General features: G+C 37.0%; 1 protein-coding gene across 1 annotated transcript in view; it reads right to left on the bottom strand.

Annotated features, from left to right (window-relative positions):
• The window catches only part of MAGEC3 (MAGE family member C3), a 671,639-nt gene that overhangs the window by 537,868 nt on the left and 112,040 nt on the right, over positions 1-21,731 (bottom strand).

Raw genomic sequence — 21,731 nt, 5'->3', positions numbered from 1 at the left:
TGCTGGTCAAATGGTACGAACTTGTGAGTTATAAGCTAAGTTCTGGAGACTAATGTACAGCATGGTGACGACACTTAATGTATACTTGAAATTTGCTAAGAGAGTAGAGCTTAAGTATTATTACCACACTCTACACAAAAATAATTATGTGAGGAGATGGATACATTCATAACCTTAATTGTGGTAATCATTTCACAATGTATATGCATATCAAAACATCATGTTGTTTACCTTGAATATATACAACTTTTTATTTTTTAATTATACCTTAATAAAGCTGAAAGTGAAAATAAGTTGTGTTTGAATTTTGTCAAAAGCGTTTTTATTATTTAGTATTTGTAGGCTGTGTAGTGATATCTGGTTGTTCATTCCCAATATGTAAAATTTGTGTCACCTCTTTCTTAGTAAGTATATTTAAAGCTTTATAAATATTTAATTTTCATCCAATAATCAGATTTGGTTTCATTGATCTCCTGTATTGATTTTCCGCTCTCAATTTCATTGATTTTCACTCTTACCTTTATAATATCCTTTATTATATATGATTTGGGTTTAATTTCTCTTTTTTCCCCATTTTTCTTAAGGTAGAAGCTTATATCATTGATTTGAGCACTTTCTTCTTTTCTAATGTAAACATTTAATAGTATGCTATAAACTTCTAAGTACTACTTTAAAGACATCCCACAAATTTTGATATGTTGTATTTTCATTATTTTCTGTTCAAAATATTTTTCAATTTCCCCTGTGATTTCTTCTTTGATCTATGCATTGTGGAGCATGTTTTTAATTTCAAAATATTTGGATATTTTCCTGATTTTTTTTTACCGATTTCTAGTTTAATTCTATTATATTCCAAGAATCTGCTTCTTACTATCTCTTTTTGAAATTGTTATAGTTTGGTATATAGTGTATATTATAGTCTCTTTTAGTGGATTATTTTTATATGCAGTGCAGTAAAAAAGAGGTATATTCTTCTGCTGTTGTTTGGGGGTGTTCTATAAATCTCATTTTGTCAAGCTGGTTGATAGCATTGTTCTGATGTTCTATATAACCTTACTTATTTTCTGTTTATTTGATTAGTGAGAGAGGAATGTGGCGGTCTATGAGTGAAAAATGTTGATTCATTGATGTCTGTGTTCAATTCTAGCAATTGTTTCCTCATGCAATTTGAAGCTTTGTTATTAAGTGCATATGCGTTTAAGATTGTTGTGTCATGTTAAAGTGACTCCTTTATAAATAGTGAGACAGTAAACTATCTAAACATACACTGATACGGTTTTAAATCTGTGCTTTGGAATTTTTATTCTGTTTATTTGCATAACCTGCAGGAAAAAATGTAATTCCATCTTTTGTCTCTTCTTATAATCCTGAGAGATTAATCTTGAAACTCCACAGTGATCAAGTCATCTATGACTTTAAAAAAAAACAAGAAGAAACTTTGACTCCAATATTGCCTATTGAGTTGGTATGTAACACCTTCTTCAGTGTGACCCTAAATGGCCTTAATCTTTCACCACTTATTCTCTATCCAAATTAGATGGACTTCAATTGACTAGAAAATAGATCCCTTACCTACTGATTTAGCATTTATTGGGAAACGATTATTTTCCTAAATGCTACACAATTACTTTTAAAAAGTGTTCCCTATTCTTGAGACGATTATAATCCAATGTAAACAAAAAAATGGAATTGAGGATGGACTAGCAGGTAGAGAAAGGCTACAATCATGAAAATAATTGAATAGGGCAGAGAGGCAGAATACCATTCTGTAAAATGTGTAGGAGTCTCAACAGGAAATGACTAAGGGATATGATTGTCAGGGCCTAAAGGTACTTTGTGATCATTAGTTCCATGAAACAAAGGGTAAAGAAAAAACTTAAATCAGAAGGTATTATCGTTGTCTATAATACCAAGAAAGACATCAGCAAAGAATGCAATAATTGGCTTTGGGGGCATTGATCCTAAATAACGCTGTAGCAGAATAACTTACATGTTTGCTGACTAGAAGCTTCTGGGGTTTTAAATGGCATTACTACTAAACATTCTTGTTCACAGATGAATTTGGCTTAGATTCTAGTCGGTATTAAAGACTGAATATTAATTTTTTAAATTATGTATTTGGAGAATAATTTATTCATATGAAATCCAGACCCAAATATGAAATTCAGCACAAATATTAATAATAGAAACCCGAGGAACCTGATGCTTCAGGCATTTAGCATCTGATATAATTTTACATTCTTATAAAGTGCACTGAAACGATACTGAATACAGTGTGTGGGTGCAGTATATCACTCTGTAATTAGAATATCAGGTATATGAGAGCATTTTTTAAATAGAAAAAGGAAACGTATATTTTAAGAATACGTGTGTATTTTGAAAGTTTTTCATTTTTTTCTTAATCTTATCAATGATGATCGGGTTGACCTCATAACCTTTGATTACTTATCTGCCAGATGGGCTATTAATGAAGACTATTATAAGTAATATATAGTCTCTAAAGGCCAGGCCATACTACCTCCAAAAGGAGGTAGTATGATGTTTCTCTCTAATTCCAGCATAAGTCTTTTTTTTTTAAAAGCACCAAAATGATAGACTACCTGTTCACAATAGAGGAAAGGGTGTATGTGTGTGTATGTGTGTTTGTGTGTGTATGTGTGTGTCTTAGTCCATTCCAGCAGCTATAACACAATACCATAATCCAGGTGGCTTATAAACAAGAGAAATTTATTTCTTAAAGTTCTGGAGGTGGGGAAGCCCAAGATCAAGGTGCAGACAGATTCAGTGTTTAGTGAGGGCCGTTTTACTTGTTCATAAGTAACCATCTTCTCATTTTGTCCTCACATGGTAGAAAGGGCAAGAGAGCTCTCTGGGGCCTCTTTTATAAGGGCACTAGTGCAATTCCTGAAGGCTCTGTTCTCATAACCTAAGCACCTCCCAAGTCCCTCATCGTCTAATACTGTCACATTGGGCATTATAATGTTAACATTTTTTGGGGAGGCAGGGGGACTAAAAACATTCAGTACATACCTGTGTGTGTGTAATGTGTATGCATATGTGATTTTGTTGTTGATTTGGTATTTGAATTGCATTTCTTAAAAGTAACTAGAAATTCTTTTGGTAAAGTGCTGAGTATTTAAGAGAACCAGCACCCAGTGGATTGTTAGCCTTGGTTGTTCACATTTATTCTTCCCCCAAACAAGTGGTTTTCATGTTGAATATTGGTTAGGAGCACAGGCTTTGGCTTCAGGCCCACTTCCATCTGAAGCCACATTCCCTCAATTATAAGTCCTGTGATCTTTGAGCAGTTCTTCAAATGTCTGTGCCTGATTTCCTCAGCTATGAAGTTGGAATAATAATACCTCTCTCACAGGGCTGTTGAGAAGACTGGCACATAGTAGGTGCTCAGTAAACAAATGTTATAGCTACATTGCTACCATTATCATCAAAGTGTCAAGGCTGAAACAGGCCAGGTGAAAAGCTATCCCCATGAAGTCAGCATATAGGGGAAAGAGGGCACTTGAGGATGGCTCAAGTCTGGAGGGTCACAGCCTGGATACTTTATTCAACTACAGTGGAGAGCAGAGTATTATCACAAGGAATGCTTAGATCACATGTGAAACAAAAAGGGTGTAAAGTTGAAATTATGAGGCAAAGACACTAGGACAAGAACAAGTTGAAGATTACAAGGAAGGACAAAGAGAGAACTGAGTAGGCAGTGTGACTCCTGGTTCAGAGAAAACCTAGTCTCCAGCACCGGTACAACCATGTGGTATGATTGTGTTCTGATGCACTTGGATCACATGGCCAGAATGATAAAGGGAGCTCCTTAAAGGTACTGTATGGGCTCCACCAGCACCGCTCCCCACCCCCCAAAAAACACACACCTGGTTTAGAATACCCCCAAGGACATCGATCCATCTCATCTACTGTATCCTTAATGCATCCCAGGAACAATTACCTAAAACAGGAGCTCACTGGGTGTAAGACGAGGAATTTATCACCAACTTCCACACATTTACCACTTTATTTCTGCTTTGGAGGGCATGAGACTTGACCTCATTAAACAAAAATACTGGGTGCAAGAGGAGAGAACTTTTTACCCTAATTTGGTAAGTGTCTTCAGAGAGCTTTCTGTTCTCGCCTAATCTAAGTAGCACCCTCTCCATCTCTATCTCAATTATCTCAGATAATTATTTTAATTATCTGCATATTATTTATGATTGCTGACTGTCTTCCTTTTTTTTTTTTTAACTTTTTGGTGAATATTTCCTCTGATTTAAATGTACAAGTTCCATGTCAGATTATGTCAGATCTTTAGAGATTTTGTTTGCAGCTCTGTCCTCCAGGAGTAGAAGAATGTCTAGTATATGGTACATTCTCAGTATAGTTCTCAGTATAGGTATCTGTTGAATGAGCTAATACATTTCCTGACTTTTTTTTTCTTTTTTTTGGAGACGGAGTCTCGCTCTGTGGCCCAGGCTGGAGTGCAGTGGCGCGATCTCGGCTCACTGCAAGCTCCGCCTCCCAGGTTCACGCCATTCCCCTGCCTCAGCCTCCCGAGTAGCTGGGACTACAGGCACCCGCCACCACGCCCGGCTAATTTTTTTTTATTTTTAGTAGAAACGGGGTTTCACCGTGGTATCCAGGATAGTCTCGATCTCCTGACCTCATGATCCGCCCACCACAGCCTCCCAAAGTGCTGGGATTACAGGCGTGAGCCACTGCGCCCGGCTGAATTTTTTCTTTCTATAGTCTCATTTCCGTGTCTTATTTCTTGTTCCCTCTTTCTGTAACTTTCCCCCTCGTATTTTTCTGTAGATGTCCTTTCCATTCTTGAAAATCTAGCTCAAATATCACTTCCTCCATAAGTCTTCCCGTATTATCCAGTCAGAAATAATGTGTTAAACTGTGTGTGTGTGTGTGTGTGTGTGTGTGTGTGTGTGTGTGTGTGTGTGTGTGTGTGTATCTCCATTGTTGTTCCAGGAGAACAGTTAGGCGTAGAAAAGGGAATAATTCCTGGAAATTATTGCATTCTGCTTTGAGCCAGAAATATTGATGCCAGAATTTCTCAAAACCTACCAAATTCAGAGTTCTTGGAGAGACATAAGGTGTCACCTCAGTTTTCTCTGTAGAGGAGGTGGTACCGTATGCTAGGTAAGCATTTAGTGCATGGATCAGACAGCATGCAGTCAAATCCCACTTGGTAGATGAATGATCTTGCATAAAATATTTAACTTTAGTTTCTTCCTTTGGAAAAATGGAGATAGGTGATGGTACCTGCCTCATAGGGTTAGAGTGAAGAAAAAATATGATCATGCATATGAAGCATTTAGTATGGTGTCTTTTACTATAACAGGCACTTCATAAATGTTAGCTATTATTATCATAATGACTATTGTTAATAATACTGTTAGAGGCTCAAGTGGTTGTTTTTATTCTATCGTAATAAAACTAAGCCTTACAATGTATCAGTTTTGTTTCAATGCATATATTAAGTTCAATCATTAATCTGAATGTTTGCGATAATTATCATATTTGAAAAAAACTTTATCACCTAGGCAACATGCATGTGCTTTTTCCTGGTGATTAACAAATGGAGCAAACACAAAAAGAGAAAGTACTTTATAAAACTGAGATGTCTAGATACAATGTAATTAACTGCATTTGGGCACCAGAGTATTTATATTTATTATCCTTCGAAAATAAATATAAAATACTTTTGCATCCTGTAGCATCTTTAAAGCCTATTTTTGTAGCAATTATTGAAATATTTTTTGTAGTGAGAACATTTGAAATGTACTTTCTTAGCAATTTTGAAATATACAACTCACTATTAACTGCAGTTACCACAGCTGTTCAATAGATCTCAAAAAATTTATTCCCCTGTCTAACTGAAACTTTGTACCCTTTGATCAACATCTTTCCATTCATCCCAGCCCCTTGGCTCCGGTAACCACCATTCTACTCTCCAGTTTTATGATTTAAATTGTTTTAGATTCCATACATAAATGAGATCATGTGGTATTTGTCTTTCTTTGTCTGGTTTATTTAACTTGGCATAGTGTCCTCCAGGTTCATACATTTTGTCACAAATGACAAAATTTCCTTCTTTTTGAAGGCTGAATAGTATTTCATTATGTACATATGCCACAGTTTCTTTATTCAGTCATCTGTCAATGAGCACTCAGTTGGTTCCATATCTTGGCTATTGTGAATAATGCTGCAATGAACATGAAAATGCAGATATTTCTTTGATACACTGATTTCAAATTATTTGGATATATGCACAGAAGTGGAATTGCTGGATTATATGGTAGTTGTATTTTCAGTTTTTTGAGGACCCTTCAAAGTTTTCCATGATGGCTATACTACTTTATATTCCCACCACCAACATACAAATATTCCCTTTTCTCCACATCTTCGCCAACACTTTTTCTTTCATCTTTTTCATAATAGCTATCCTAACAGGTGTGAGGTGGCAACTCACTGTGGTTTTAATTTGCATTCCCCTGATAATTAGTGATATTGAGCATTTTTAAATATATCTGTTGGCCATTTGAATGTATTTTTTGAGATATGTCCATTTAGGTGCTTTGCCCATTGTTAACTGCGTTATTTCTTTCCTAGCTAATGAGATGTTTGAGTTCCTTCTGTATTTTGGATATTAATCCCTTATCAGATATATGGTTAGCAAATATTTCCTCCTAATTCTATTAATTGGGAGAAATTGTCCCAATTGTCTCTTTCATTCTGTTGATTCTTTCCTTTACTGTGCAGAAGCTTTTTAGCTTCATACAATCCTATTTGTCTGTTTTTATATTAGTTGCCTGTATTTTAGGAGTCAAATAAAATAAATAGTTGCCCAGACAAATGACATGTAGCTTTTTTCCAGGGTTTCTGCTAGTAGTTTTAGTTTCTTGTCTTACATTTAAGTCTTTAATCCATTTTGAATGGACTTTTTTTAACATGCTGTGGGGTTAAGGTCCAATTTTTGTCTCCTGCACTTGGATATCCAGTTTTCCCAACACCCTTATTTGAAGAGATTGTCCTTTTACCAATGTATTTTCTTGTCAACTTTGTCAAAAATCCATTGGCCATAAATGTGAGGATTCATTTATGGGCTCTTTTCTGTTTGATTGGACAACATGTCCAATTTTAAGCCAGTATTATGCTGTTTTGATTACTATAGCCTTGTAATGTAGTTTTAAGTCAAGTAGTGTGATGACTGTGGCTTTCTTCTTTTTCCTCAAGATTATCTTGGCTATTCAGGTTCTTTTATAGGTCCATATGAATTTTGGAATTGTTTTTCTATTTCTGTAAAAATGACATTGGAATTTTGACAGGGAATAAATTGGATCTATAAATTGCTTTGAGTAGTATTGACATTTAATAATGCTAATTTTGATTCATGAACAAGGAATATTTTTCCATTTATTTGTATCTCTTTCAATTTCTTTCATCATTGTTTCAGTTTTAACTATACAGGTCTTTTACCTTCCTAGTTAAATTTATTTTTAAATATTTTATTTTCGTGATGCTATTGTAAACGGGATTTTCTTAAAAGTTTTTTTCAGGTAGATTTTATTTTATTTTTTTTTACCTTTATTTTAAGTTTAGGGAAAGATGTGCAAGTTTGTTACACAGGTAAATTGTGTTATGAGGGTTTGCAGTACAGATTATTTCATCACCCACGTATTAAGCATAGTACCCAATAGTTATTTTTTCTGACCCTCTCCCTCCTCCCACCTTCCACCCTCCAATAGGTCCAGTGTGTGTTGTTCCTCTCTATGTGTCCATGTGTTCTCATAATTTGGCTTCTACTTATAAGTGAGAACAAGTCATATTTGGTTTTCTGTTCCTGTGTTAATTTGCTAATAATGAAAGTCCCACAAAAGTCCTAATCTTGTTCCTTTTATGGCTGCATAGTATTCCATGGTGTATATGTGCCACATTTTCTTTATCCAGTCTCTTACTGATGGGCATTTAGGTTGATTCCATGTCTTTGCTATTGTGAATAGTGCTGCAGTGAACATACATGTGCATGTATCTTTATAACAGAATGATTTATATTCCTTTGGGTATATACTCAGTAATGAGATTGCTGAGACAAATGGTATTTATGCCTCTAGGTCTTTGAGGAATCACGACACTGCCTTTCACAATGGTTTGAACTAATTTACCCTCCCAACAACAGTGTATCAGCATTTCTTTTCTCTCTGCAACCTCAACAGCACTTCTTATTTTTAAAAGTTTTAATAATAGCCATTCTGACTGGTGTGAGATGGTATCTCATTGTGGTTTTGATTTGCATTCCTCTAATGATCAGTGATGTTGAGCTTTTTTTCATATGCTTGTTGGCTGCATGTATGTCTTCTTTTGCAAAGTGTCTGTTCATGTCCTTTGTCCACGTTTTAACAGGGTTGTTTGCTTTTTTCTGTAAATTGTTTAAAGTTCCTTATAGATGCTGGGTATAAGACTTTTGTCAGATGCATAGTTTGGAAAAAAATTATTCCACTCTGTAGGTTGCCTGTTTACTGTGTTGATAGTTCCTTTTTGCTGTGCAGAAGCTCTTTAGTTTAATTAGATCGCATTTGTCAATTTTTGCTTTTGTTGCAATTGCTTCTGGTGTCTTTGTCATGAAATCTTTACCCATTTCTATGTCCTGAATGATATTGTCTGGGTTGTCTTTCAGGGTTTGTATAGTTTTGAGTTTTACATTTAAGTCTTTAATCCATCTTCGGTTAATTTTTGTATATGGTGTAAGGAAGGGGTCCAGTTTCAATCTTCTGCATATGGCTAGTCAGTTATCCCAACATCATTTATTGAGCAGGGAATACTTTCCCCATTGCTTGTTTTTGTCAGGTTTGTCAAAGATCAGATAGTGGTAGGTGTGTGGTCTTCTTTCTCAGTTCTCTGTTCTGTTCCATTGGTCTACATGTTTCTTTTTGTACCAGTACCATGCTATTTTGGTTACTGCAGCTCTGCAGTATAATTTGAAGTCAGGTAGTGTGATGCCTCCAGCTTTTTTCTTTTTTGGTTAGGATTGCTTTGGCTATTTGGACTCTTTTCCGATTCTATATGAATTTCAAAATAGTTTTATCTAGTTCTGTGAAGAATTTCAGTGATAGTTATTAGAAATAGCATTTAATTTATAGATTGCTTTAGGCAGTGTGGCCATTTTTATGATATTGGTTCTTTTTATCCATAAACACGGAATGATTTTCCATTTGCTTGTATCATCTCTGATTTCTTTGGCAGTGCTTTGTAGTTCTCATTGTAGAGATCTTTCACCTCCCTGGTTAATTGTATTCCTAGGTATTTTATTCTTTTGTGGTAATTGTGAATGGTATTGCATTCCAGATTTGGCTCTTGACTTGACTACTTTTGGTGTATAGAAATGTTAGTGATTTTTGCATATTGATTTTGTATCCTGATATTTTGCTGAAGTTGCTTACCAGCTTCAGCAGCTTTTGGGCTAAGATTATGGAGTTTTATAGATATAGGATCATGTTGTCTGTAAACAGTAATAGTTTGACTTCCTCTCTTCTTATTTGGATTCCCTTTGTTTCTTTCTCTTGCTTGATTGCCTTGGCCAGGACTTCCAATACTATGTTGAATAGGTATGGTGAGAGAGGGCATCCTTGTCTTGTGCCGATTTTCAAGGGAAATACTCTCAGCTTTTGCCCATTCAATATGATGCTGGCTATGGGTTTGTCTTAGATAGCTCTTAGTATTTTGAGGTATGTTCCTTCAATACCTACTTTATTGAGAGTCTAACATGAAAGAGTGTTGAATTTTATTGAAATCCTCTTCTGCATCTATTGGGAAGCTGCAGTATGGGGAGGGAGCAGGTGGGCTGGTGCATGGCCATAGGGCCACCTCACTGGAGCTGTCCACTGGTCAGGCATGGTCCGCCAGTGCAGAAGCTAAGGTGCAGGCTTCCAGGGTGCCCAAGACTGTCCTGTAAGCAAGTCTGGCCAGGTTGGAGCTCTGGAAGAGGCCAGCCAACCAAGGGGTGCTCGGGTCAGTCAGATCAGCCCCATATGATGGGCAAGATAATCGGTTCCAACAGTTCCCATAGGACTTGTCTCCTATGGGAGCAAGTTGAGCCTAGGGGGATGGCCGTCCATGGCTGTGCTCTACTACAGATGCTCCCACATCAAACTCTCAGGGATCCACATCACCTGGCTTGCTGCCCCTACCACTTCTCTGAGCAGCATTCCCTACCAACTGGAGTGTCCATGGTGGTCGAGTGGTCTCCTCCTGCCAGGGTTCCAGAGGCTTGTGGCAAGAACGGGTTGATCCCTGCCAATTTAACTCACCCATTTCCTCAGAGCTGTTGTGGCCTCAAAATGAGTTCCAGTGCTCGGTAGCCCCAGGCAGGGTTCCCAGCTTTCTCCGCCTTCAGTCCAGCTTCTGTGTCTTCCCTCCATCCACTCTTGGTGCCTTCCCTCTAAAGATCTGTTAAAAGCACACCTATTGTCTTCGTGCCTCGGTGAGAGCCTTTTCACCTGGCTGTGCTTAGTCAGCCATCTTGCCCTCATAAACCTTCCTGGCAAGGTTTTATATTATCAAGACATGTTTTGCTTATTTTCTAAATTAACAACAACCTAGAAAGCTACCCACCATTGTCCAATGTTAGAGATAACTGATTGTCTGGATTGTTGTTTGTGTATAGAAATGCCACAGATTTGTGTATATTGATTTTATATTCTGCAGCTGTACTGAATACATTTATTATACATAACAGTTTTTTGGCAGAATCTTTAGGATTATCTATATAAAGGATTATGTAATCTGCAAAAACAGATAGTTTTACCTCTTCATTTCTGATTTGTAGACCTTTTATTTCTTTTTCTTGCCTAATTGCTCTGGCTAGAACTTCCAGTACTATGTTGAATAGAAGTGGTGAAAATGAACATCCTTGCACTGTAGATCTCAGATGGAAAACTTCCAGTTTCTCCTCATTGATTATAATGTTAGCTTTGTGTTTTCCATAAATGTCCTTGATTATGTTGAGGAACTTTCCTTCTATACATAGAGTGCTAGGAGATTTTATTAAGAAAGTATGTTGAACTTTGTCAAATACTTCTTTTGCATTAATCGATATGATCATATGATTGTCTCTCAGTCTGTTAATGTAATGCATCACATTGATTTATTTACATATGTTTAACAAATTTGCATACCAAGAATAAATCCTATTTGATCATGATATAAAATTTTTTTCCATAAAATAACTTAGTTTTGACTTTTTAAATGATTATTCTTTATTTTATTTATTTCTATCTGATCTTTATTTTTTTCCCTCTGCTAGGTTTGGGTTTAGTTCTTCTATTTCTAGTTTCTTGAGGTGTAATATTAGACCATTTGGGATCTTTCTTCTTTTTTAATCTAGGCATTTTTTTGCTATAAACTTACCTCTTAGAACTGCTTTTGCTGCATCCCACAGGTTTAGGCATGTTGTGTTTTCATTTTCATTTGTCTCAAGTTATTTTTTAATTTCCCTTTTAATTTCTTCTTTGAGACACTGGCTATTCAGGAGCATGTCATTTAATTTCCACCTATTTGTGAATTTTCAAACATTTCTCTTGTTATTGATTTCTAGTTTCATATCATTTTTGTTGGAAACAATACTTCGTATGATTTTAATCTTCCTAAATTTGAAAAGAGTTGTTTTGTGGCCTCTCGTATGGTCTGTCCTAAATAAAGTTCCATGTGCAGTAGAGAAGAATGTGTATTTTGCTGTTGTTAGAAGGAAAGTTCTGTATATATCTTTAAGGTCCATTTTGCCTAAAGTACAATTCAATTCCAGTATTTCCTTACTAATTTTGTGTCTGGATGATCTGTCCATTGTTGATAGTGGAATACTGAAGTCCTCTACTATTATCATATTGCTATTTATTTCTCCATTTGTCTGTTCATATTTGCTTTGTATATTTAGGTGCTATGATGACTGCATATATATATATATTTATGTAACAACTTTATATTAAATATATATACAATTAATCAGGAGGATGTAACAACTTAAATATACATATATTTAATGTAATATATATATATTTAATATCTATATGCTTCCTATAATATATTCATTTTAGCCTGAAGGAAACAGGTAGACTGAAAGTAAAAGGATAGAAGAGGATAGTCCATGCAAATGGTAACTAAAAGAAAGCAAGAGTGGCTAGACTTAGATAAAATATACTTCAAATCAAAAACTATTAAAAGAGACAAAGTAGGTTATTATTTAATGAGAAAGGGCTCAATTAATCAGGATGATGTAACAACTTATAAAATATATATGTATATATATATTTGTCTTTAAGAAGCTACAAACTAGCTGTCCATTCCTAAATTGAGAAATCATTACAGTTTTTGCATAGCAAATTATTTTAGGTGTTTCATCCACTGATAACAATTATGATTACCTGACTCTTCTATCATACCATTAAACTTTGTGACATGGCTATAGGCCTCCTGAAATTTATTAGTAGTAGTCTGTTCTAAAATCGGCATTAGGTTTTTAGGTATTTGAAGGAAGAATATTCTTCAGAAATCTTGGCTTTAATTCTTAAAACTGTCTTATAATGGAAATTTCATAATGTCCACAACAGTCCAATTTTGGCTGCCTTAAATAGATGCTATGAGATGAGTGTGTGTGTGCATACACGTGTATGTGCACTTGTGCGTCTGTGTGTTTGTTTATGTGCTCCTGAATGTCTGAATGTAAGTTTGAGTTTAGAAGAAGCATCCTTTTGCAAATAAATAAGCATGCATATAAACATAACATATTCCCAACTCATGAAGACATGCTTACAAGCAACTAATATACTTATGCACTGCATAGTGACATATTAGTCAATGACAGACCATAAATACAGTGGTGGTTCTATAAGGTAATAAACAGAACTGAAAATTCCTATCAGTTAGTAATGCCGTAGTTGTCATAATATTGTAGTGCAAAACATTAGTCACGTTTGTTGTGATGCTGGTGTAAGCAAAACTACTGAGCTGCCAGTCCTATAAAAGTACATCACATGCCATTATGTAGAATACATAATACCTGGCGATGATGATAAATGAATATGTTACTGGTTTATGTATTTAATATACTATACTTTTACTGTTATTTTAGAGTATGCTTCCACTCATAAAGAAAAGTTAACTGGGCCAGATGCGGCGGCTCACACCTGTAATCCCAAAACTTTGGAGGCTGAGGTGGGCGGATCACCTGAGGTCGGGAGTTCAAGACCAGCCTGACCAACATGGAGATACCCCATCTCTACTAAAAATACAAAATTAGCCAGGCATGGTGGTGCACGCCTGTAATCCCAGCTACTCGGGAGGCTGCGGCAGGAGAATCACTTGAACCAGGGAGGCAGAGGTTGCGGTGAGCCGAGATTGCACCATTGCACTCCAGCCTGGGTAGCAAGAGTGGAACTCTGTCTCAAAAAAAAAAAAAAGAAAAGAAAAGAAAAAAGAAAAGTTAACTGTAAAACAGCCTCAGGCAGATCCTTCAGGAGGTAGTCCAGAAGAAGGAATTGTTATCATAGGAGATGACAGCTCCGTGTATGTTATTTCCCCTGAAGACATTCCAGTGAACAAGATGTGGAGGTGGGAGACAGTGATGCTGATGATCCTGACCCTCTGTAGGCTTAGGCTAATGTGTGTGTTTGCGTTTTATTTTTTAACAAAATATTTAAAAAGAAAAAATAAAAATAGAATGACAAGCTTAAAGTAAAAGGCTATAAAAAAGAATACTATTTTTGTACAGCTGTACAATGTGTTTGTGCTTTAAGCTAAGTGTTATTACAAAGGAATCAAAAGTTAAAGAAAATTTAAAAGTAAAATGTTACAGGAAGCTAAGGTTAATTTATTATCGAAGGAAGAAAAATATTTTTAATATATTTAATGTAGCCTAAGTGTACAGTGTTTGTAAAGTCTACAGGAATGTATAGCAACGTCTTAGGCCTTCACATTCACTCACCACTAACTCACTGACTCACCCAGAGAAACCTTCAGTTCTGCAAGCTTTATTCATTTTAAGTGCCCTATACAGGTGTACCATGTTTTATCTTGAATAGTGCATTCTCACTATACCACTTCTATGTTTAGATATATTTAGATACACAGATACCATCATGTGACAGTTGCTTACAGTATTCAGTACAGCAACATGCCTTACAGGCTTGTAGCTTAGAAGCAATAGGCTGTATCATATAGCCTAGGTGTGTACTAGGCTATAGGTTTGTGTAAGTACACTATAATATTCACATCATGGCCGGGTGCGGTGGCTCACGCCTGTAATCCCAACACTTTGGAAGGCCGTGGTGGGCAGATCACGAGGTCAGGAGATCGAGATCATCCTGGCTAACAGGGTGAAACCCAGTCTCTACTAAAAATACAAAACATTAGCTAGGCGTGGTGACACGCGCCTGTAGTCCCAGCTACTCAGGAGGCTGAGGCAGGAGAATTGCTCGAACCTGGGAGGCGGAGGTTGCAGTCAGCCGAGGTCACGCCATTGCACACCAGCCTGGGCGACAGAGCGAGACTGTCTCAAAAAAAAAAAAAAAAAAAAATTCACACCATGACAAAAACTGCATAGTGATGTATTTCTCAGAGCATTTCCTCACCGTTAAGCAGTGCGTGACTGTATACATGACCACCATTTGATCATTCCTTCCTTCCCTTGCTTCTTTCTTAGTCATTACCTTCTCTCGAAAGCCATTATAAGCCACCTGATCTTGAGTAACTCCCTCTGCTTCTCCCCTTAGCCAGTCCCATGCCATGAGATATTCTCTTCTTTTAAGGAAATGCTTCCCAAGAATGTAAGAAGATTGTCTGTTTTTCTCACATTTTTTTCTTGTTTTCTGTTAAATGCTATATAATAGATGCTCAATGATGATTTGATAAATGAGGAAATATCTGCTGCTCACTGATAAAATTTAGGAGGTACTATACTGGCCCAGTTCTTCCTAAACCCAGCTGTGTATCAAAAATTACCCAGGAAGCTTTCAAAAATCTCAGTTATCAGGAACCCAATCCTGGAGATTTGATTCAGGTAGGTATGGTTTATTCACTGCTATTTCCATAGAACAGCAGGTGGCATATAACTAGGCTTCAATAAATAATAAGTATTTGTATAATCATTACTCATTACGAGTAATTTTCTTGTGGTAACCTTCAACCTGGTTTCCTGCCTCCCGTGCTCCCCTATCCTGAAATGCTCTTACCCTTCCATTTCACCTTCCATCTCACCTGTGGAATGCCTTTCTGAATCAGAAAGCTGAACACGACACTATCCCGAATAAAATTTGTCCATTATCCTCTGTTTTCTTCAGGATGAAGTCCAAAAGCCTTATCAAGTAAGCAGAACCTTTTAAAATCTGGCCCAGGTTACCTTTCCAACACTGAATTTCTCCCAGTACACCATGCTTGTTTATTCTTCCATTCCTTTGCATATGTTACTTCTTTGGCCTAGCATGTCCTTTCCATTTTTATATGTCAAAATCCTTTTACTTCTTTTTAGACATAAGTCTAATGTCACCTTCTCCAGGAAGCCCTTTCCGAATTTCTCAGGCTTAGTCAGCACTTAGCACAAAACCTGTTTTACATTAAGAATTAAAGGCAAGTATTATTATTATTTATCCATTTATGGTATGAATTGTGATTATTTTGGAGACTTGTTTAATTATTATTCTCTAATGAGAAACTAGAGGCAAAAGCTGAGTAAACTGAAGGTTAAACTGTAACTACCTAGCTAAGGAATTTGCTTTGCTATCCTATCTTTCTTTTTTCTTTTTTTTATTGTACTTTAAGTTCTGGGATACATGTGCAGAAGGTGCAGGTTTGTTACATAGGGATACACGTGCCATGGTGGTTTGCTGCACCCATCATCTACATTAGGTATTTCTCCTAGTGCTTTCACTCCCCTTGCCCCCTACCCCCCGACAGGCCCCAGTGTGTGATGTTCCCCTCCCTGTGTCCATGTGTTCTCATTGTTCAGCTCCCACTTATGAGTGAGAACATGCAGTGTTTGGTTTTCTGTTCTTGCATTAGTTTGCTGAGAATGATGGTTTCTAGCTTCATCCATGTCCCTGCAAAGGACATGAACTCATCCCTTTTTATGGCTGCATAGTATTCCATGGCTTATCCTACCTTTCTATTGACTCTCCAACAAAAACGTGAAAGCTTGAGGAAATTTTTCTCTCAGAGACATACTCTGTGACTGTCAGGTCAGTGTACTCTCATAAACAGTATCATGACCTATCATTTGAAGATGAAAGTGAGGTATTTGAAAGGTTCCTAACTAGCTGTGATCTTGCCATGAGACAGCACATTTGGCATGTGCCATTTCCTGAAAATTAGCATGCTGTGGGGCAAAACTTTTCCTGAAATAATCTAGGTTTGAGTCATAGTTCTTATGCTTCCTAGCTTTGTGCTCTTGGGCAAGCCATTTTCTATCTCTGAGCCTGCTTTATCATCTGTAAAATTAAGATAATGACTAAATAACTGCCCTCCCTACCTACAGTGGGTTTTGCTTCTAGCCTCCAAATTCTTTAGTTTTTTGAATCACATTTTAGAGAAGGCTTTTTTACAAAAGTATTCTGATATAAGTTGAAACACCGTAAAATTTTATGGCTTAAAAACCCAGAAAAATTCTTGGAGCTAGGGAATTAGATTCATCACAGCGATTTGAAAATTCTTCCAAGTAAAAGTTTCCAATGGCAGAGGAATGTGAATGTATACTCCTGACGGAGTTAGGTACGGCATGAAGCAGCAGATGCAAGCCCTGAAATTTTTGAAGACTTCTCATTATCTTAAAAAATATATGATTTAAAAAATTTACCCCACAATATATTCATTTTTATTCCATATAAAATGTCTTTCCACTTCACACCTTCAAGTTAATGTAATATTCTAGGAAGATATTTCATGTTTACCTTGGAGGGGCACATCCAGTGATATAGAGGTATGAGAGGCCTGATTTTCATGTATTATCATTAGTGGGTGATGCAGAGAGGAAAGCAGTTATATGTAGTACCTTAAAATTGATTTGAGAAGATTGTGTATTTTTAGAATGTGTCTTATGTTTTTCTTCACTCATCCATTTTATCACTTCATTTAAGCATCTAAATAGCTCTCTTATTTCCCTTAATGGGGGAAAAAAAAGCATGACACTATGGTTACTTGTGTTCTTATATGGACAATGCTGCATGTTTTGTTAAATTTGGTTTTCTAGCTGGTTTTATGATCTGAAAAATCAACATGAACTTTTATTTCCTTGGGCTAGGACTTTAGCTGGCAATGTTAAACCTTCAAAGTGAAGGCCTACATTCATCGTTGCAGGGGATATTTGGAGGAGTTTTCCCCATATTCCTTCTCTGCCTCAGGCCTACCCTTGCCAATGCCTTGAATGGCAGGACAGAGACTTTTGGGAAAATAATTTCCCAGTTTCAAGGTACCAAAATATAAAGGCTGATGTTTCCCACGCAAAGACTTTCCAGTTCTTTCAGTAAAGCAAAGACCAACTGCCACCTTTTTGAAAAACTGTGGCAAACATGTAAAAAAGCTTCATAATGTAAAAGCAAGTAATCAATTTCACTTTGCCATGGTCAAGGCAAAGCAGGTTCCAGAGAGGTATCTGGGCTGCCAATAGTACATTGCTTTGTACATGAACATTTATCTACCATTGGTGCCAACATCTCTACATCTGGCTGAGGGTCTGGGATGCAAAGCTAATAAAGAGAAGCACCAGGGAGCATCTTTGCACTAATGGGATGCAGGATTTCATTCTTGGAAACTCCCTTTCAAGTTAACATGAAACAAACAACTACTAGGCTCTGGAGCTGGCTTTTAGAGGTTCGGCATATTCAGTGGCACGTGTTTCTATATGCGGCTCATGGAGGCAGGTGTGCCAGTCTCTACAGTGTAACCAGCCATCTATTAGGTACATTTTTGGAGGCAGTGTGAGGAAGCAGCTATGTGACAGCTGATCATCTTGCTGATTGGAATGCTGTGCTTCTGCTATTTGACTGTATCTAAAAGACTCTCAATCATGCTAGGCCAAGTCTGCCACTGAGGTATGACTCCTTGCTCTGTTGCGTCCCCATAGCCTGTCAAGAAGCTCATTTGAGGACTGTACAAAGACTTTGGATTTCCAGATGAGCTTTTCAAATATGGTCTACCTGCAAAGGTGATGACTCTTCACTCCATAAACACAGCTTTATGTGGGAGCATTGAAAAATGAATAAATATTGGCTATGAAGACTTAGAGACCTCATTTCCTTCCCTAAATGCTATTCAGAGACTGTCCCTTTTAGGAACAACCATTTTTTCATCACTGATGTAACAAGACCAGGGGACCAGACATAAAGAGATGAGGAGCAATGGAAAATGCTGGGTTAGGTGTGCAGCCTGGATCCTTTTGGCATAGATGCGAAGTTTGTAGTCAGGGCCAACTGTGCTAGTCTAAGTAAACTACACATGATGACTTTTCCACATGAATTTTAAGAAGCAATCCATGCGACACACACACACACACGGTTTTATTTCTAATTAAAACTAATTTCATCTTACATTCAAGGTTCTTTTTTTTTTTCTTAAGAATTTCCAGGTTCCTTTAACCCCATGCTAATGCAAGAGCATTCTATATATACTACTGTTTCCTTTGCCTCTTCTCATCACTTGGCAAGAAAATTTACCTTCATCAACAGCAATTCTCACTAAAAGCTGAGTTTGGTATTTGTGAACACAGCTGGTTGGCTCCAACCTATCTTCCTTGCCTCATTCTTTTAATCTTCTTCACTCAGTGACACTTTGTAAATTCCTACCTCTAGTCCTTCACTCATCATCTTTGAGAAAGTAACACGGGAAAGTGCATGGCAGGGTGCCTGGCAAATAGTTGGCATTGTGTGAATGGTCCCTGGATGTTTTCCCCTCACCTTGGCCCTTGCCCACTTGGCCCATCTGTCAGTTTCTTATTCAATGGCCACCTTGTTTATGAGGACCTGCTACTACTAATAAAACCTTTATAGCTCCCCAGGTTAGAAAGTATAATGACATCCATTTTATCCTCAAAACAATTTTAAAGGTAGGCTTGCTTTCTCTATTTCACATAAGGGGAAACTGAGGTTCATGGAGTGAAGTAACTGGCCATGCCCATATAGCTAATAAATTACAGAGCTGAAAATTGACCATGACTTTGCATAACTGTAAAAGAAAAAAAAGTTTAGAACCAACCTTACCAAGTACTACTCAGAACTTGGGGATAAAGATTCAACTTCTAAGCTTTGTTTCTTTTCTTTCTCACTGAAGTGAATGTGTTGAATATTTGTAAAATTTTAACAAACTTCCAGATAATTTTTAATGAAAAATGAAAATAAGCCTTTGCCTTTTTCTCTCTGACTAGATAACTGAAGTCTAGACTGTAAAAACCAAAGAATAGGTCACATCCTATCACGTGACTTGATTTCTGACTTTATTTTTTCTATCTTTTCATCTGCTCGTTCTTCTCCTAGATTGCCAGTCAGCCCGGTTGCCGTGTCAGTGAAGTATGGCATATTTTTGCTACTGTTATCAAACAAGAATTAGAGATTTTAAGAAAAAGGAGCTTTTTCTGTGTACTTAACAGTCTCTCTTCAAAAAGGAAAAAAAATGTGAATGTGTATCAAGATTTCCACTGGACAAAAGATGTGTCAGGTAAGCTTTAGTAATGCTGGTGACGAGCATGAGTGACCCATTCTAGAGATCAAGATATCTGCCCAAGATGACATGATCCCATATCTAGAAAACCCCATCGTCTCAGCCCAAAAGCTTCTTAAGCTGACAAACAACTTCAGCAAAATCTCAGGATACAAAATCAATGTGCAAAAGTCACTAGCATTTCTATATACCAACAACAGGCAAGCTGACAGCCAAATCACGAATGAACTCCCATTCACGATTACTGCAAAAAGAATAAAATACCTAGGAATACAGCTTACAAGGGAAGTGAAAGACCTCTTCAAGGAGAACTACAAACCACTGCCCAAAGAAATCAGAGATGACACAAATGGAAAAACATTCCATGTTCACGAATAGGAAGAATCAATATATGAAAATGGCCATACTGCCCAAAGCAATTTATAGATTCAATGCTATTCCCATTAAACTACTATTGACATTCTTCACACAATTTGAAGAAAAAAAAACTATTTTAAAATTCACATGGAACCAAAAAAAGAGCCCAAATAGCCAAGGAAATCCTAAGCAAAAAGAACAAAGCTGGAGGCATCACGCTACTTAATTTCAAATTATAGTACTATAGGGCTACAGTAATCAAAACTGCATGGTACTGGTACAAGAACAGACACACAGACCAATGGAACAGAATAGAGAACCCAGAAGTAAGACCACACACCTACAACCACCTGATCTTCTACAAACCTGACAAAGACAAGCAATGGGGAAAGGATTTTCCATTTAATAAATGGTGCTGGGGGAATTGGTTATCCATATGCAGAAAATTGAAGCTGGATGGCTTCCTTACACCACATACAAAAATTAACTCAAGATGGATTAAAGACTTAAATGTAAAATCCCAAACTATAAAATCCCTAGAAGAAAGCCTCGGCAGTACCATTCAGGACATAGGAATGGGCAAAGATTTCATTACAAAGACAGCAAAAGTAATTTTGACAAAACCAAAAATCGAAAAATGAGATCTAATTAAACTAAAGAGCTTCTTCTGCACAGCAAAGGAAACTATCAACACAGTAAACAGACAACCTACAGAATGGGAGAAAATGTTTGCAATCTATGCATCTGACAAAGGTCTAATATCCAACATCTATAAGGAACTTAAACAAATTTACAAAAAAAAAAAAAACCCAAACCCCATTAAATGTGGGCAAAGGACGTGAACAGTCATTTCTCAAGAGAAGACATACATGCGGCCAACAAGCATTATGTAAACAATCTCAACATAACTGATCATTAGAAAAACGCAAATCAAGACCACAATGAGATACCATCTCACACCAGTCAGAATGGCTATTATTAATAAGTCAAGAGACAAGAGATGCTGGCGAGGTGGTGGAGGAAAAGGAATACTTATACACTGTTGGTGGGAGTGTAAATTAGTTCAACCATTGTGGAAGATGGTGTGGCAATTCCTCAAAGACTTAAAGGCAGAAATACTATTCAACCCAGCAATCCCATTTCTGGGTATATACCCAAAGGAATATAAATTACTCTGTTATAAAGATACATGTGTATGTTGACTGTAGTACTATTTACAATAGCAAAGGCATGGAATCAACCCAAATGCTCATCAATGATAGACTGGATAAAGAAAATGTGGTACACATGGAATACTATGCAGCCATAAAAAGGAACAAGACCATGTTTTTTACAGGGACATGGATGGAGCTGGAGACCATTATCCCTAGCAAACTAACACAGGAGCAGAAAACCAAGAACTGTGTGTTCTCACTTATAAGCGGAAGCTGAATGATCAGAACACATGCACACATGAGGGAGTAACACATGTGGCGGGTCGGAAGGTGTGGGTTGGCAGGAGGGAGAGCATCAGGAAGAACAGCTAATGGATGCTGGGCTTAATACCTGGGTGGTGGGATAATTTGTGCAGTAAACCACATTGGCACACGTTTACCTATGTAACAAACCTGCACATCCTGCACATGTATTCCTGAACTTAAAAGTTGGAAAAAAAATCTGCTCAG

This window comes from Pan paniscus, chromosome X (genome assembly GCF_029289425.2).
Source record: "Pan paniscus chromosome X, NHGRI_mPanPan1-v2.0_pri, whole genome shotgun sequence".
NCBI classification, from domain to species: domain Eukaryota; kingdom Metazoa; phylum Chordata; class Mammalia; order Primates; family Hominidae; genus Pan; species Pan paniscus.
Note: the sequence above shows the minus strand (reverse complement) of the source record. Positions and strands in the feature narration are given on the sequence as shown.